General features: G+C 43.2%; 1 long non-coding RNA gene across 36 annotated transcripts in view; it reads right to left on the reverse strand.

Annotated features, from left to right (window-relative positions):
• Positions 1–11,544: 11,544 nt before the first annotated feature.
• LOC127908848 (uncharacterized) overlaps positions 11,545–20,357 on the reverse strand; it is a 30,750-nt gene continuing 21,937 nt past the window's right edge. For 8 of the 36 annotated variants that reach the window (XR_008068704.1, XR_008068709.1, XR_008068693.1 and 5 more), the window contains 3 exons: positions 15,435–16,295; positions 13,385–14,819; positions 11,545–12,336 (listed from right to left, as the gene is read on the reverse strand). This is a non-coding gene — a long non-coding RNA (uncharacterized LOC127908848). Of the gene's footprint in view, positions 12,337–13,384; positions 14,820–15,434; positions 16,296–16,582; positions 16,706–17,347; positions 17,752–17,798; positions 17,840–18,167; positions 18,209–18,905; positions 19,101–19,397; positions 19,439–19,765; positions 20,217–20,357 lie in introns of those variants that run through there. The other 28 variants (XR_008068679.1, XR_008068681.1, XR_008068674.1 and 25 more) reach the window with 21 other exon arrangements.

Genomic DNA, 20,357 nt, shown 5'->3' on the forward strand with positions numbered 1-20,357 from the left:
TGAGAGGATGAGAGGGCAGGAGAGAGGAAGAGAGAGGAGAGGAGAGAGGATGAGAGGATGAGAGGGCAGGAGAGAGGAAGAGAGAAGAGAGGATGAGAGGATGAGAGGGCAGGAGAGAGGAAGAGAGAGGAGAGGAGAGAGGATGAGAGGATGAGAGGGCAGGAGAGAGGAAGAGAGAGGAGAGGAGAGAGGATGAGAGGATGAGAGGGCAGGAGAGAGGAAGAGAGAGGAGAGGAGAGAGGATGAGAGGATGAGAGGGCAGGAGAGAGGAAGAGAGAGGAGAGGAGAGAGGATGAGAGGGCAGGAGAGAGGAGAGGAGAGATGATGAGAGGATGAGAGGGCAGGAGAGAGGAAGAGAGAGGAGAGGAGAGAGGATGAGAGGGCGAAATAAAAACGTAAAAAAATAAAATGTATTTGAATCCTTGCGCAGTCAGCTGGATTCAGGGAGAGGGAAGAGGAGGAGCTGTTGGCAAGAATCAGCTCCTGTACTCTTCTCATTCTGCTAATGGATAAAGGAAAGGATTTTTACTGTGTGTGTGTGTGTGTGTGTGTGTGTGTGTGTGTGTGTGTGTGTGTGTGTGTGTGTGTGTGTGTGTGTGTGTGTGCATACAGTTGAAGTCGGACGTTTACATTCACCTTAGCCAAATACATTTAAACTCAGTTTTTCACAATTCCTGACATTTAATCCTAGTAACAATTCCCTGTCTTAGGTCAGTTAGGATCACCATCTTATTTTAAGAATGTTATTTTTAATTTTTTTTTATTTAACTAGGCAAGTCAGATTATATAGATTATAAAATTATATGACAGCCTAGGAACAGTGGGTTAACTGCCTGTTCAGGGGCAGAACGACCTTGTCAGCTCGGGGGTTTGAACTTGCAACCTTCCAGTCACCTTCCAGTCACTAGTCCAACGCTCTAACCACTAGGCTACCCTGCCGCCCCAGAATAATAGTTGGGAGAGTGATTTATTTCAGCTTAATTTCTTTCATCACATTCCCAGTGGGTCAGAAGTTTACATACACTCAATTAGTATTTGGTAGCATTGCCTTTAAATTGTTTAACTTGTTTAAGCAGGAATTATTTGACCACGCTCTCGGGATCTTCACCCTCATCCTCTTTCATTACCTTTTAACGGGGCACACCTCATAAAGCTGGTTGAGAGAATGCCAAGACTGTGCAAAGCTGTCGTCAAGGCAACGTGTGGCTACTATGAAGAATCTCAAGCACTTTTGGGGACTACATGTTTTCACATGTGTTATTTCATAGTGTTCATAGTCTTCACTATTATTCTACAATGTTGATCACAGTAAAAAGAAAGAAAAAACCTTGAATGAGTAGGTGTGTCCAAACGTTTGACTGGTGCTGTTTAAATTTACAACAAAAAAATATATGGGGGTTTGGAAATGATGCAGACAATTATATTGATGGAAGCTACAATCTATATGCTCTATTAAAGCTGATCTACCCCCTAAAAAAAGTAATTCATTAATTATGTTCACTATGTCATCACACACAGCCACAACAAGTACAGTTTAATGAAACAGTAGGAAACAGTAGGCAAATGCTCCTATTATTTTTATGTAGATTTTAGAATGTTCTTGTGAAAATATGTCGCCGATTGGATGGAAACCGAGCTAGTGCCTCTGAGGGATCTGTATAGTCAGTTTCAAAAGGAAACATGTTTTCACTCTGTCTTTCCTGTATTAGACCAGAGTGACACAGATACTGTATCTGAACTTGTCTTTTACATATCCTCTACTACGGTCATTACAGAGCTGCTCTAGATCTCCCATGGTTCATTGCTGCTTCCTGTCTGTTAAGGCTTCACACCGTAAGAATGAGGGGATTGTCTTAGATTTGGCTCACTCCTCGTTCCCACATGAACTATTGCTTTCATTCTCTCTTTCCTTCTATTTTTCTTTCTTTCCTTCTATCTTTCTTTCTTTCTTTCTTCACTACTCTCTCTTTACTACTCTCTCTTTACTACTCTCCCTTTACTACTCTCTCTTTACTACTCTCTCTTTACTACTCTCTCTTTACTACTCTCTCTTCACTACTCTCTCTTCACTACTCTCTCTTCACTACTCTCTCTTTACTACTCTCTCTTTACTACTCTCACTTTACTACTCTCTCTTTACTACTCTCCCTTTACTACTCTCTCTTTACTACTCTCTCTTTACTACTCTCTCTTTACTACTCTCTCTTTACTACTCTCTCTTTACTACTCTCTCTTTACTACTCTCTCTTTACTACTCTCTCTTTACTACTCTCTCTTTACTACTCTCTCTTTACTACTCTCTCTTTACTACTCTCTCTTTACTACTCTCTCTTTACTACTCTCTCTTTACTACTCTCCCTTTACTACTCTCTCTTTACTACTCTCCCTTTACTACTCTCTCTTCACTACTCTCTCTTTACTACTCTCTCTTTACTACTCTCCCTTTACTACTCTCTCTTTACTACTCTCCTTTTACTACTCTCTCTTTACTACTCTCCCTTTACTACTCTGTCTTTACTACTCTCTCTTTACTACTCTCTCTTTACTACTCTCCTTTTACTACTCTCTCTTTACTACTCTCTCTTTACTACTCTCTCTTTACTACTCTCCTTTTACTACTCTCTCTTTACTACTCTCTCTTTACTACTCTCCTTTTACTACTCTCTCTTTACTACTCTCCTTTTACTACTCTCTCTTTACTACTCTCTCTTTACTACTCTCCTTTTACTACTCTCTCTTTACTACTCTCCTTTTACTACTCTCTCTTTACTACTCTCCTTTTACTACTCTCTCTTTACTACTCTCTCTTTACTACTCTCTCTTTACTACTGTCCTTTTACTACTCTCTCTTTACTACTCTCTCTTTACTACTCTCCTTTTACTACTCTCTCTTTACTACTCTCCCTGTACTACTCTCTCTTTACTACTCTCTCTTTACTACTCTCCTTTTACTACTCTCTCTTTACTACTCTCTCTTTACTACTCTCTCTTTACTACTCTCTCTTTACTACTCTCTCTTTACTACTCTCTCTTTACAACTTTTACTACTCTCTCTTTACTACTCTCTCTTTACTACTCTCTCTTTACTACTCTCCTTTTACTACTCTCTCTTTACTACTCTCCTTTTACTACTCTCTCTTTACTACTCTCTCTTTACTACTCTCCTTTTACTACTCTCTCTTTACTACTCTCTCTTTACTACTCTCCTTTTACTACTCTCTTTACTACTCTCTCTTTACTACTCTCATTTTACTACTCTCTCTTTACTACTCTCCTTTTACTACTCTCTCTTTACTACTCTCTCTTTACTACTCTCCTTTTACTACTCTCTCTTTACTACTCTCCTTTTACTACTCTCTCTTTACTACTCTCTCTTTACTACTCTCCTTTTACTACTCTCTCTTTACTACTCTCCCTTTACTACTCTCTCTTTACTACTCTCTATTTACTACTCTCTCTTTACTACTCTCCTTTTACTACTCTCTCTTTACTAATCTCTCTTTACTAATCTCTCTTTACTACTCTCTCTTTACTACTCTCTCTTTACTACTCTCTCTTTACTAATCTCTCTTTACTACTCTCCTTTTACTAATCTCTCTTTACTACTCTCTCTTTACTACTCTCCTTTTACTACTCTCTCTTTACTACTCTCCCTTTACTACTCTCTCTTCACTGCTCTCTCTGCTGATATTGTGTGTGTTTGTGCGTTTGGGTGTGTGCACTTGTGCCTCCGCTTGTGTATGTGTATGTGTGTGTGTGTGTGTGTGCTAGCTTACCATTTCCAAATGTGTCTCTGAGAAGAGAGTGCTGCTCGGATGTCTTCCTCCATTTTTATCTGATAGACTTCCTGTACTTCCTGTACTGTGACTCAGGAGGAGTCCTCCTGAATCCATTTTGTGAGATTCATTTCATAATTTTGTGTTGATTATCAGTTTTCCCATCTAGTAGTGTCATATGCTTTGCCAGTGATTTCTTCATCAAGAATTCAACCTGCCTCAGCCAGTGATACTCCAGTCCTCTGTGCTTGTCTCCCATGGTCATGCCACTTAACTCTCAATAAAATGCAGACAAAAATTCACCAAATTTTCAAATATTATGTGATGTGTGAGTGTGTGTGAGTGTGTGAGTGTGTTGTAACAGTTTTTCCTGCCTGTTGCATCATGTCTGTCGTCCTACTGTACTCCTGTCAACACAGGAGAGTTTAGTACTGTGGCTCGCCTCTCTCTCTGAAAGGGTTGCCAAACATGCCTTACCACAGTTCAGCATGTTTAGACAGGTGTTTGTAGACACGATATATACAGTGGGGCAAAAAAGTATTTAGTCAGCCACCAATTGTGTAAGTTCTCCCACTTAAAAAGATGAGAGAGGCCTGTAATTTTCATCATAGGTACACTTCAACTATGACAGACAAAATGAGGAAAACAAATCCAGAAAATCACATTGTAGGATTTTTTATGAAATTATTTGCAAATTATGGTGAAAAAAAAGTATTTGGTCACCTACAAACAAGCAAGATTTCTGATGCTCTCACAGACCTGTAACTTCTTCTTTAAGAGGCTCCTCGGTCCTCCACTCGTTACCTGTATTAATGGCACCTGTTTGAACTTGTTATCAGTATAAAAGCACCTGTCCACAACCTCAAACAGTCACACTCCAAACTCCACTATGGCCAAGACCAAAGAGCTGTCAAAGGACACCCGAAACAAAATTGTAGACCTGCACCAGGCTGGAAAGACTGAATCTGCAATAGGTAAGCAGCTTGGTTTGAAGAAATCAACTGTGGGAGCAATTATTAGGAAATGGAAGGCATACAAGACCACTGATAATCTCCCTCGATCTGGGGCTCCACGCAAGATCTCACCCCGTGGGGTCAAAATGATCACAAGAACGGTGGGCAAAAATCCCAGAACCACACGGGGGGACCTAGTGAATGACCTGCAGAGAGCTGGGACCAGAGTAACAAAGCCTACCATCAGTAACACACTACGCCGCCAAGGACTCAAATCGTTCAGTGCCAGACGTGTCCCCCTGCTTACTCCAGTACATGTCCAGGCCCGTCTGAAGTTTGCTAGAGAGCATTTGGATGATCCAGAAGAAGATTGGGAGAATGTCATATGGTCAGATGAAACCAAAATATAACTTTTTGGTAAAAACTCAACTCGTCGTATTTGGCGGACAAAGAATGCTGAGTTGCATCCAAAGAACACCATACCCACTGTGAAGCATGGGGGTGGAAACATCATGCTTTGGGGCTGTTTTCCTGCAAAGGGACCAGGACGACTGATCCATGTAAAGGAAAGAATGAATGGGGCCATGTATCGTGAGATTTTGAGTGAAAACCTCCTTCCATCAGCAAGGGCAATGAAGATGAAAAGTGGCTGGGTCTTTCAGCATGACAATGATCCCAAAACCCACTGCCCGGGCAATGAAGGAGTGCCTTCGTAAGAAGCATTTCAAGGACCTGGAGTGGCCTAGCCAGTCTCCAGATCTCAACCCCATAGAAAATCTTTGGATGGAGTTGAAAGTCCGTATTGCCCAGCAACAGCCCCCAAACATCACTGCTCTAGAGGAGATCTGCATGGAGGAATGGGCCAAAATACCAGCAACAGTGTGTGAAAACCTTGTGAAGACTTACAGAAAATGTTTGACCTCTGTCATTGCCAACAAAGGGTATATAACAGTATATAAAGTATTGAGATAAACTTTTGTTATTGACCAAATACTTATTTTCCACCATAATTTGCAAATAAATTCATTTAAAATCCTACAATGTGATTTTCTGGATAGTTGAAGTGTACCTATGATGAAAATTACAGGCCTCTCTCATCGTTTTAAGTGGGAGAACTTTCACAATTGGTGGCTGACTAAATACTTTTTTGCCCCACTGTATATATATCACACTGCATTACCTGAACTGCTCACCTACAGGGTCCCAACTCTACAAGTAGACCTGATTTCAATCCACAAAAGTTGGTCCTTGGCCATTTTCTCTCAGACAATAGCTAGCTCTACTGCCCCTTTCAAAAAAGGTGATCTACTGTCCCAAGGTCTGTTTAGCTAATGCTATGCTGTTGAGGGCTGGGGTTATGGGCTAATGCTATGATGTCGGAGGGCTGGTGTTATGGGCTAATGCTATGATGTCGGAGGGCTGGTGTTATGGGCTAATGCTATGATGTTGAGGGCTGGGGTTATGGGATAATGCTATGATGTCGGAGGGCTGGGGTTATGGGCTAATGCTATGATGTTGAGGGTTTGGGTTATGGGATAATGCTATGATGTCGGAGGGCTGGTGTTATGGGCTAATGCTATGCTGTTGAGGGCTGGGGTTATGGGATAATGCTATGCTGTTGAGGGCTGGGGTTATGGGCTAATGCTATGATGTTGAGGGCTGGGGTTATGGGATAATGCTATGCTGTTGAGGGCTGGTGTTATGGGCTAATGCTATGATGTTGAGGGCTGGGGTTATGGGATAATGCTATGCTGTTGAGGGCTGGGGTTATGGGATAATGCTATTTTTTTTTTACCTTTATTTAACCAGGCAAGTCAGTTAAGAACATATTCTTATTTTCATTGACGGCCTGGGAACAGTGGGTTAACTGCCTATGATGTTGATGGCTGGGGTTATGGGCTAATGCACAACCCTTGTGTGTGTGTGTGTGTGTGTGTGTGTGTGTGTGTGTGTGTGTGTGTGTGTGTGTGTGTGTGTGTGTGTGTGTGTGTGTGTGTGTGTGTGTGTGTGTGTGTGTGTGTGTGTGTGTGCATGTGCGTGCATGTGCGTGCGTAAGATCTCACCACAGATTGCTGAATGAAATAAACATTAGGGTCTATCATCTCCCTGTGATGTCTTTGAGGTACATTTGGTTCCCATTTCACAGGACAGGGATGAGGAGGTGGTGGAAAGTAGGGAGAGGAGGCAGAGAGGGAGAGGAGGAGGAGAGAGAGGAGGAATAAAAGGGAGAGGAGGTAGAGAGGGAGAGGGGGAAAGGAGGGAGAGGAGGAAAGGAGGGAGAGGAGGAAAGGATGGAGAGGAGGAAGAGAGGGAGAGGAGGTAGAGAGGGAGAGGGGGAAAGGAAGGAGAGGAGGAAGAGAGGGAGAGGAGGGAAAGAGGGAGAGGAGGTAGAGAGGGAGAGGAGGAAAGGATGGAGAGGAGGAAAGGAGGGAGAGGAGGAAGAAAGGGAGAGGATAAAAGGAGGGAGAGGAGGAAGAGAGGGAGAGGAGGAAGAGAGGGAGAGGAGGAAAGGAGGGAGAGGAGGAAGAGAGGGAGAGGAGGAAGAGAGGGAGAGGAGAAAGGGAGGGAGAGGAGAAAAATAGGGAGAGGAGGAAGAGAAAGAAAGGAAGGAGAGGAGGAAAGGAGGAAATAATGGAGAGGAGGAAGAGAGGGAGAGGAGGAAGAGAGGGAGAGGAGGAAGAGAGGGGAGAGGAGGAAAGGAAGGAGAGGAGGAAAAGAGGGAGAGCAGGAAAGGAAGGAGAGGGCGAAGAGAGGGAGAGGAGGAAAGGAGGTAAAGGAGGAAAGGATGGAGAGGAGGAAGAGAGGGAGAGGAGGAATAGAGGGAGAGGAGGAGAGGAGGAAGAGAGGGAGAGGAGGAAGAGAGGGAGAGGAGGAAGAGAGGGATAGGAGGAATGGAGGGAGAGGAGGAAGAGAGGGAGAGGAGGAAGAGAGGGAGAGGAGAAAAGGAGGGAGAGGAGGAAAGGAGTGACAGGAGGAAGAGAGGGAGAGGAGAAAAGGAGGGAGAGGAGGAAAGGAGGGAGAGGTGAAAAGGAGGGAGAGGAGGAAGAGAGGGAGAGGAGAAAAGGAGGGAGAGGAACACATACAAGAGAACCAAACTGAAATACACAAATCCTTTGAGCAGAAAGGATCGGTCTCTGTGATGCATGATGGGATAGAGTCCCACTGACGGTTTGAGACAAAGTAAAACACAGACCAGCATTGTGTTGTGTAGGCCGGCTACAGAAACAGGATGAAACTATGACAATATGAAGTATTCAGTACATAGGCCTCTGCTTGTCTTCTGTAAAGCCATATGATTTCCCCTAACCCCACACAGGATACTTCCATCCAGGCTGGTTCAACTAAGCAGGGCCTGATGATTTCATCCTCCCCAGAAGTGTGCATTGTGTTGTTTTGATGGTCTCGGTTTGTGTCGTTACAAGTTGTGATTGATCATCTGTACAGCTCATTTGTGGTGGGAGAACCATTGCACCATCTCTGTCGACTGTTTACATGCCTTTTCCACGATGTCAGTGTTGCTGTAATCATTGTCTTTATCTAATCACAATAGAAAGGACATCTATCTGTCTCTCTCTCTCTCTCCCTCTGTCTCTCTCTGCTCTCTCTCTCTCTCTCTGATCTCTCTCGTTCTCTCTCTCTCTCTCTGCTCTCTCTCTCTCTCTCTCTCTCTGCTCTCTCTCTCTCTCTGTCTCTATCTCTCTCTCTCTCTGTCTCTCTCTGCTCTCTCTCTCTCATTCTCTCTCTCTCTCTCTCTGCTCTCTCTCTCTCTCTGCTCTCTCTCTCTCTCTCTCTCTCTCTCTCTCTCTCTCTCTCTCTCTCTCTCTCTCTCTCTCTCTCTCTCTCTCTCTCTCTCTCTCTCTCTCTCTCTCTCTGCTCTCTCTCTCTCTCTCTCTCTCTCTCTCTCTCTCTCTCTGCTCTCTCTCTCTGTCTCTCTCTCTCTCTGTCTCTCTCTGCTCTCTCTCTCTCGTTCTCTCTCTCTCTCTCTGCTCTCTCTCTCTCTCTCTGCTCTCTCTCTGCTCTCTCTCTCTCTCTGCTCTCTTGTCTCTCTCTCTCTCAATTCAATTCAATTCAATTCAAGGGCTTTATTGGCATGGGAAACATGTGTTAACATTGCCAAAGCAAGTGAGGAAGACAACATACAAAGTGAATATATAAAGTGAAAAACAACAAAAATGAACAATAAACATTACACATACAGAAGTTTCAAAACAGTAAAGACATTAGAAATGTCATATTATATATATATATATATACAATCTCTGCTCTCTCTCTCTCTCTGTCTCTCTCTCTCTCTCTCTCTCCCTCTGTCTCTTTCTCTCTGTCGCTCTCCCTCTCTCTCTGTCTCTCCCTCTCCCTCTCTCTCTCTCTCTCTCTCTCTCTCTCTCTCTCTCTCTTAATTCAAGGGCTTTATTGGCATGGGAAACGTGTTAACATTGCCAAGTGTTAACAACTTCACGTTGCCCTTTTCTTGTGCTGTAATGGCACACTGTGGTATTTCACCCAGTAGATATGAGAGTTTATCAAAATTGGGTTTGTTTTCGAGTTCTTTGTGGATCTGTGTAATCTGAGGGAAATATGTGTCTCTAATATGGTCATACATCGGGCAGGAGGTTAGGAAGTGCAGCTCAGTTTCCACCTCATTTTGTGGGCAGTCTGCACATAGCCTGTCTTCTCTATAGAGAGCCATATCTGCCTACGGTGGCCTTTCTCAATAGCAAGGCTATGCTCACTGAGTCTCTCTCTCTCTCTCTCTCTCTCTAGTCTACAAGTGTTAAAATCCGGCTTGTTTTACAATTGTATTCTATCCAAGAGTGGCACTTTACAAATCCACTTTGCTCTTTGGGCCAGTTTTAAAAGTGTTGCAACTGTGGTGGAGGAGAAAGACTGGAGTGATCTTTAAGCTGAGCAGTCATATTTATTTACTCTCCTGTAGAAACTAGCCTTAGTGACATTCAGGGGCATGAACACGATCTGCCATGTGGGGACCAGAGAACACCGGTACATGTTTTTTTTGATTAAGGAGGAGAGAGAGAGAGCAGGGAGAGAACAGGTGACAGACTAAAATAAAGCATAGTATTGTGTTCCTCCCTAATGGACAGTGAGGAGAGATGTGTTCAGGTTGGTGTGAGGAGTTTAGCCCAGTGATTGTAGTCCTTGGCAATGGATGCCATATCACCTGACCTTTATGCCCCAGAGGCCTGTCAATGTGTGAGTGTGTGTGTGTCTCTGTGTAAGTGTGTAATTGTGTGTATGTGTAATTTTGTGTGTGTGTGTGTGTGTGTGTACACAATTGTGTAACTGTACATGTGTGGTTGTGTATTGTTCAGAGACTGACGTCACTGACCTTCACATGAAGGAAAAGTCAAAGTCCAAAGCTAATCCATGTGGTGTGGTGTGTGTGTGTGTGTGTGTGTGTGTGTGTGTGTGTGTGTGTGTGTGTGTGTGAACACAGGTTTGTGTATTTGGACACCTTCAGCTCTTTCCTCTTATCACAGTTTCCCATCTTTGATTAGTTTGACTAAATCAGACCCATGTCTATCACTGTTACATAAACCTGCCCGTGGCTGCAGGCTGCACTACTGAGCATTTCATAGCACATCACCACTATGACACCCCTATGACATCACTATGAGATCACTATGGCATTACTATGACATCACTATGCCATCACTATGAGATCACTATGGCATTACTATGACATCACTATGACATCACTATGAGATCACTATGACATCACTATGCCATCACTATGACATCACTATGCCATCACTATGAGATCACTAGGGCATTACTATGACATCACTATGACATCACTATGAGATCACAATGACATCACTATGCCATCACTATGAGATCACTATGGCATCACTATGACATCACTATGCCATCACTATGAGATCAATAGGGCATTACTATGACATCACTATGCCATCACTATGAGATCACTATGGCATTACTATGACATCACTATGAGATCACTATGGCATTACTATGGCATCACTATGCCATCACTATGAGATCACTATGGCATTACTATGACATCACTATGCCATCACTATGAGATCACTAGGGCGTTACTATGACATCACTATGCCATCACTATGAGATCACTATGGCATCACTATGACATCACTATGAGATCACTATGTTATTACTATGGCATCACTATGCCATCACAATGAGATCACTATGGCATTACTATGACATCACTATGCCATAACTATGAGATCACTAGGGCATTACTATGACATCACTATGCCATCACTATGGCATCACTGTGACATCACTATGCCATCACTATGAGATCACTATGGCATTACTATGACATCACTATGAGATCACTATGGCATTACTATGGCATCACTATGCCATCACTATGAGATCACTATGGCATCACTATGACATCACTATGCCATCACTATGAGATCACTATGAGATCACTATGGCATTACTATGGCATCACTATGCCATCACTATGAGATCACTATGGCATCACTATGACATCACTATGTCATCACTATGAGATCACTATGAGATCACTATGGCATTACTATGACATCACTATGCCATAACTATGAGATCACTAGGGCATTACTATGACATCACTATGCCATCACTATGGCATCACTGTGACATCACTATGCCATCACTATGAGATCACTATGGCATTACTATGACATCACTATGCCATAACTATGAGATCACTAGGGCATTACTATGACATCACTATGCCATCACTATGGCATCACTGTGACATCACTATGCCATCACTATGAGATCACTATGGCATTACTATGACATCACTATGAGATCACTATGGCATTACTATGGCATCACTATGCCATCACTATGAGATCACTATGGCATCACTATGACATCACTATGCCATCACTATGAGATCACTATGGCATTACTATGGCATCACTATGCCATCACTATGAGATCACTATGGCATCACTATGACATCACTATGCCATCACCATGAGATCACTATGGTATTACTATGAAATCACTATGACAGGAATCAACTCAGTTCAGTGGAAGTGTTGTGACTAGTCTCCCATGCAGCTTGTAAACACAAAAATTCACCCCACTCCAAGAATCACAGGTAATACCAGATGCTTTCATTTTTAAACCTTGGACACACTACAATTCTCTGTGACATCAGAGTGATCCAATTAAGAGTCTACATCTGTGCCGTGGGACAGAAACTCATAAGAGGAATACACTGAATTGCGGACATTGAGATGACAGAGAAAATGTTGATCCATTCGGAAGTTTATTTGAAAGTAAATAATCAACAGAGCTGTGGACATTGACAATGTAAAACATGTTGTTTCTGTGCACAACACGACATATTCCACATTCACAAGTTTACAACATGGTTCTAAAGGGCGTCCAGTTAAATTAAGTTCAATGACAGCCAGAGTTCCAAGTCCCATAATCCAAACCAAGCAGTGGGTCATGTCCAGGGGTCATGTCCAGGGGTCATGTCCAGGTCCGCAGTGAGTTATATTGAGGCCTGAACCACCTGTCAACCCCAATCTGTTTTTAAATAATATTTACAGATAGCCAGAGGCACACTCCAACAATCAGACATCATTTACCTATAGCCAGAGGCACACTCCAACAATCAGACATCATTTACAGATAGCCAGAGGCACACTCCAACAATCAGACATCATTTACAGATAACCAGAGGCACACTCCAACAATAAGACATCATTTACAGATAACCAGAGGCACACTCCAACAATCAGACATCATTTACCTATAGCCAGAGGCACACTCCAACAATCAGACATCATTTACCTATAGCCAGAGGCACACTCCAACAATCAGACATCATTTACAGATAGCCAGAGGCACACTCCAACAATCAGACATCATTTTTATCAGACATCATTTACAGCCAGAGGCACACTCCAACAATCAGACATCATTTACCTACAGCCAGAGGCACACTCCAACAATCAGACACATTTACCTATAGCCAGAGGCACACTCCAACAATCAGACATCATTTACCTATAGCCAGAGGCACACTCCAACAATCAGACATCATTTACAGATAGCCAGAAGCCAGAGGCACACTCCAACAATCAGACATCATTTACAGATAGCCAGAGGCACACTCCAACAATCAGACATCAATAGCCAGCACACTCCAACAATCAGACATCATTTACCTATAGCCAGAGGCACACTCCAACAATCAGACATCATTTACCTATAGCCAGAGGCACACTCCAACAATCAGACATCATTTACCTATAGCCAGAGGCACACTCCAACAATCAGACATCATTTACAGATAACCAGAGGCACACTCCAACAATCAGACATCATTTACAGATAGCCAGAGGCACACTCCAACAATCAGACATCATTTACCTATAGCCAGAGGCACACTCCAACAATCAGACATCATTTACCTATAGCCAGCACACTCCAACAATCAGGCACACTCCAACAATCAGACATCATTTACCTATAGCCAGAGGCACACTCCAACAATCAGACATCATTTACCTATAGCCAGAGGCACACTCCAACAATCAGACATCATTTACCTATAGCCAGAGGCACACTCCAACACTCAGACATCATTTACCTATAGCCAGAGGCACACTCCAACAATCAGACATCATTTACCTATAGCCAGAGGCACACTCCAACAATCAGACATCATTTACAGATAACCAGAGGCACACTCCAACAATCAGACATCATTTACAGATAACCAGAGGCACACTCCAACAATCAGACATCATTTACCTATAGCCAGAGGCACACTCCAACAATTAGACATCATTTACCTATAGCCAGAGGCACACTCCAACAATCAGACATCATTTACCTATAGCCAGAGGCACACTCCAACAATCAGACATCATTTACCTATAGCCAGAGGCACACTCCAACAATCAGACATAATTTATCTATAGCCAGAGGCACACTCCAACAATCAGACATCATTTACCTATAGCCAGAGGCACACTCCAACAATCAGACATCATTTACCTATAGCCAGAGGCACACTCCAACAATCAGACATCATTTACCTATAGCCAGAGGCACACTCCAACAATCAGACATCATTTACAGATAGCCAGAGGCACACTCCAACAATCAGACATCATTTACCTATAGCCAGAGGCACACTCCAACAATCAGACATCATTTACCTATAACCAGAGGCACACTCCAACAATCAGACATCATTTACAGATAACCAGAGGCACACTCCAACAATCAGACATCATTTACAGATAGCCAGGGGCACACTCCAACAATCAGACATCATTTACAGATAGCCAGGGGCACACTCCAACAATCAGACATCATTTACCTATAACCAGAGGCACACTCCAACAATCAGACATCATTTACCTATAGCCAGGGCCACACTCCAACAATCAGACATCATTTACCTATAGCCAGAGGCACACTCCAACAATCAGACATCATTTACCTATAGCCAGGGGCACACTCCAACAATCAGACATCATTTACAGATACCCAGAGGCACACTCCAACAATCAGACATCATTTACAGATAGCCAGAGGCACACTCCAACAATCAGACATCATTTACAGATAACCAGAGGCACACTCCAACAATCAGACATCATTTACAGATAGCCAGAGGCACACTCCAACAATCAGACATCATTTACAGATAACCAGAGGCACACTCCAACAACCAGACATCATTTACCTATAACCAGAGGCACACTCCAACAATCAGACATCATTTACCTATAGCCAGGGGCACACTCCAACAATCAGACATCATTTACCTATAGCCAGAGGCACACTCCAACAATCAGACATCATTTACCTATAGCCAGGGGCACACTCCAACAATCAGACATCATTTACCTATAGCCAGGGGCACACTCCAACAATCAGACATCATTTACAGATAACCAGAGGCACACTCCAAAAATCAGACATCATTTACAGATAGCCAGAGGCACACTCCAACAATCAGACATCATTTACAGATAACCAGAGGCACACTCCAACAACCAGACATCATTTACCTATAACCAGAGGCACACTCCAACAATCAGACATCATTTACCTATAGCCAGGGGCACACTCCAACAATCAGACATCATTTACAGATAACCAGAGGCACACTCCAACAATCAGACATCATTTACCTATAGCCAGGGGCACACTCCAACAATCAGACATCATTTACAGATAACCAGAGGCACACTCCAAAAATCAGACATCATTTACAGATAACCAGAGGCACACTCCAACAATCAGACATCATTTACCTATAGCCAGAGGCACACTCCAACAATCAGACATCATTTACCTATAGCCAGAGGCACACTCCAACAATCAGACATCATTTACCTATAGCCAGAGGCACACTCCAACAATCAGACATCATTTACCTATAGCCAGAGGCACACTCCAACAATCAGACATCATTTACCTATAGCCAGAGGCACACTCCAACAATCAGACATCATTTACCTATAGCCAGAGGCACACTCCAACAATCAGACATCATTTACCTATAGCCAGGGGCACACTCCAACAATCAGACATCATTTACCTATAGCCAGAGGCACACTCCAACAATCAGACATCATTTACAGATAACCAGAGGCACACTCCAACAATCAGACATCATTTACAGATAGCCAAGGGCACACTCCAACAATCAGACATCATTTACCTATAGCCAGAGGCACACTCCAACAATCAGACATAATTTACCTATAGCCAGGGGCACACTCCAACAATCAGACATCATTTACCTATAGCCAGAGGCACACTCCAACAATCAGACATCATTTACCTATAGCCAGAGGCACACTCCAACAATCAGACATCATTTACCTATAGCCAGAGGCACACTCCAACAATCAGACATCATTTACCTATAGCCAGAGGCACACTCCAACAATCAGACATCATTTACCTATAGCCAGAGGCACACTCCAACAATCAGACATCATTTACCTATAGCCAGGGGCACACTCCAACAATCAGACATCATTTACCTATAGCCAGAGGCACACTCCAACAATCAGACATCATTTACAGATAACCAGAGGCACACTCCAACAATCAGACATCATTTACAGATAGCCAAGGGCACACTCCAACAATCAGACATCATTTACCTATAGCCAGAGGCACACTCCAACAATCAGACATCATTTACCTATAGCCAGAGGCACACTCCAACAATCAGACATCATTTACAGATAGCCAGAGGCATACTCCAACAATCAGACATCATTTACCTATAGCCAGAGGCACACTCCAACAATCAGACATCATTTACCTATAGCCAGAGGCACACTCCAACAATCAGACATCATTTACCTATAGCCAGAGGCATACTCCAACAATCAGACATCATTTACCTATAGCCAGAGGCACACTCCAACAATCAGACATCATTTACCTATAGCCAGAGGCACACTCCAACAATCAGACATCATTTACAGATAGTCAGAGGCACACTCCAACAATCAGACATCATTTACCTATAGCCAGAGGCATACTCCAACAATCAGACATCATTTACCTATAGCCAGAGGCACACTCCAACAATCAGACATCATTTACCTATAGCCAGAGGCACACTCCAACAATCAGACATCATTTACAGATAGCCAGAGGCACACTCCAACAATCAGACATCATTTACCTATAGCCAGAGGCACACTCCAACAATCAGACATCATTTACAGATAGCCAGAGGCACACTCCAACAATCAGACATCATTTACCTATAGCCAGAGGCACACTCCAACAATCAGACATCATTTACCTATAGCCAGAGGCACACTCCAACAATCAGACATCATTTACCTATAGCCAGAGGCACACTCCAACAATCAGACATCATTTACCTATAGCCAGAGGCACACTCCAACAATCAGACATCATTTACAGATAACCAGAGGCACACTCCAACAATCAGACATCATTTACCTATAGCCAGAGGCACACTCCAACAATCAGACATCATTTACCTATTCCAACAATCAGACATCATTTACAGATAGCCAGAGGCACACTCCAACAATCAGACATCATTTACAGATAGTCAGAGGCACACTCCAACAATCAGACATCATTTACAGATAGCCAGAGGCACACTCCAACAATCAGACATCATTTACAGATAGTCAGAGGCACACTCCAACAATCAGACATCATTTACAGATAGTCAGAGGCACACTCCAACAATCAGACATCATTTACCTATAGCCAGAGGCACACTCCAACAATCAGACATCATTTACCTATAGCCAGAGGCACACTCCAACAATCAGACATCATTTACAGATAGCCAGAGGCACACTCCAACAATCAGACATCATTTACAGATAGCCAGAGGCACACTCCAACAATCAGACATCATTTACCTATAGCCAGAGGCACACTCCAACAATCAGACATCATTTACCTATAGCCAGAGGCACACTCCAACAATCAGACATCATTTACCTATAGCCAGAGGCACACTCCAACAATCAGACATCATTTACCTATAGCCAGAGGCACACTCCAACAATCAGACATCATTTACAGATAGCCAGAGGCACACTCCAACAATCAGACATCATTTACAGATAACCAGAGGCACACTCCAACAATCAGACATCATTTACCTATAGCCAGAGGCACACTCCAACAATCAGACATCATTTACCTATAGCCAGAGGCACACTCCAACAATCAGACATCATTTACCTATAGCCAGAGGCACACTCCAACAATCAGACATCATTTACCTATAGCCAGAGGCACACTCCAACAATCAGACATCATTTACCTATAGCCAGAGGCACACTCCAACAATCAGACATCATTTACCTATAGCCAGAGGCACACTCCAACAATCAGACATCATTTACCTATAGCCAGAGGCACACTCCAACAATCAGACATCATTTACAGATAGCCAGAGGCACACTCCAACAATCAGACATCATTTACCTATAGCCAGAGGCACACTCCAACAATCAGACATCATTTACCTATAGCCAGAGGCACACTCCAACAATCAGACATCATTTACAGATAACCAGAGGCACACTCCAACAATCAGACATCATTTACAGATAGCCAGGGGCACACTCCAACAATCAGACATCATTTACAGATAGCCAGAGGCACACTCCAACAATCAGACATCATTTACCTATAGCCAGAGGCACACTCCAACAATCAGACATCATTTACCTATAGCCAGAGGCACACTCCAACAATCAGACATCATTTACCTATAGCCAGAGGCACACTCCAACAATCAGACATCATTTACCTATAGCCAGAGGCACACTCCAACAATCAGACATCATTTACAGATACCCAGAGGCACACTCCAACAATCAGACATCATTTACAGATAGCCAGAGGCACACTCCAACAATCAGACATCATTTACAGATAACCAGAGGCACACTCCAACAATCAGACATCATTTACAGATAGCCAGAGGCACACTCCAACAATCAGACATCATTTACAGATAACCAGAGGCACACTCCAACAACCAGACATCATTTACCTATAGCCAGAGGCACACTCCAACAATCAGACATCATTTACCTATAGCCAGAGGCACACTCCAACAATCAGACATCATTTACCTATAGCCAGAGGCACACTCCAACAATCAGACATCATTTACAGATAGTCAGAGGCACACTCCAACAATCAGACATCATTTACAGATAGCCAGAGGCACACTCCAACAATCAGACATCATTTACAGATAGTCAGAGGCACACTCCAACAATCAGACATCATTTACAGATAGTCAGAGGCACACTCCAACAATCAGACATCATTTACCTATAGCCAGAGGCACACTCCAACAATCAGACATCATTTACCTATAGCCAGAGGCACACTCCAACAATCAGACATCATTTACAGATAGCCAGAGGCACACTCCAACAATCAGACATCATTTACAGATAGCCAGAGGCACACTCCAACAATCAGACATCATTTACCTATAGCCAGAGGCACACTCCAACAATCAGACATCATTTACCTATAGCCAGAGGCACACTCCAACAATCAGACATCATTTACCTATAGCCAGAGGCACACTCCAACAATCAGACATCATTTACCTATAGCCAGAGGCACACTCCAACAATCAGACATCATTTACAGATAACCAGAGGCACACTCCAACAATCAGACATCATTTACAGATAACCAGAGGCACACTCCAACAATCAGACATCATTTACCTATAGCCAGAGGCACACTCCAACAATCAGACATCATTTACCTATAGCCAGAGGCACACTCCAACAATCAGACATCATTTACCTATAGCCAGAGGCACACTCCAACAATCAGACATCATTTATCTATAGCCAGAGGCACACTCCAACAATCAGACATCATTTACCTATAGCCAGAGGCACACTCCAACAATCAGACATCATTTACCTATAGCCAGAGGCACACTCCAACAATCAGACATCATTTACCTATAGCCAGAGGCACACTCCAACAATCAGACATCATTTACAGATAGCCAGAGGCACACTCCAACAATCAGACATCATTTACCTATAGCCAGAGGCACACTCCAACAATCAGACATCATTTACCTATAACCAGAGGCACACTCCAACAATCAGACATCATTTACAGATAACCAGAGGCACACTCCAACAATCAGACATCATTTACAGATAGCCAGAGGCACACTCCAACAATCAGACATCATTTACAGATAGCCAGGGGCACACTCCAACAATCAGACATCATTTACCTATAACCAGAGGCACACTCCAACAATCAGACATCATTTACCTATAGCCAGGGCACACTCCAACAATCAGACATCATTTACCTATAGCCAGAGGCACACTCCAACAATCAGACATCATTTACCTATAGCCAGAGGCACACTCCAACAATCAGACATCATTTACAGATACCCAGAGGCACACTCCAACAATCAGACATCATTTACAGATAGCCAGAGGCACACTCCAACAATCAGACATCATTTACAGATAACCAGAGGCACACTCCAACAATCAGACATCATTTACAGATAGCCAGAGGCACACTCCAACAATCAGACATCATTTACAGATAACCAGAGGCACACTCCAACAATCAGACATCATTTACCTATAGCCAGAGGCACACTCCAACAATCAGACATCATTTACCTATAGCCAGAGGCACACTCCAACAATCAGACATCATTTACCTATAGCCAGAGGCACACTCCAACAATCAGACATCATTTACCTATAGCCAGAGGCACACTCCAACAATCAGACATCATTTACCTATAGCCAGAGGCACACTCCAACAATCAGACATCATTTACAGATAGCCAGAGGCACACTCCAACAATCAGACATCATTTACAGATAGCCAGAGGCACACTCCAACAATCAGACATCATTTACAGATAACCAGAGGCACACTCCAACAATCAGACATCATTTACCTATAGCCAGAGGCACACTCCAACAATCAGACATCATTTACCTATTCCAACAAACAGACATACTTTACAGATAACCAGAGGCACACTCCAACAATCAGACATCATTTACCTATAGCCAGGGGCACACTCCAACAATCAGAC

Source organism: Oncorhynchus keta, chromosome 18 (assembly GCF_023373465.1).
Source record: "Oncorhynchus keta strain PuntledgeMale-10-30-2019 chromosome 18, Oket_V2, whole genome shotgun sequence".
In the NCBI taxonomy this organism is placed as follows: domain Eukaryota; kingdom Metazoa; phylum Chordata; class Actinopteri; order Salmoniformes; family Salmonidae; genus Oncorhynchus; species Oncorhynchus keta.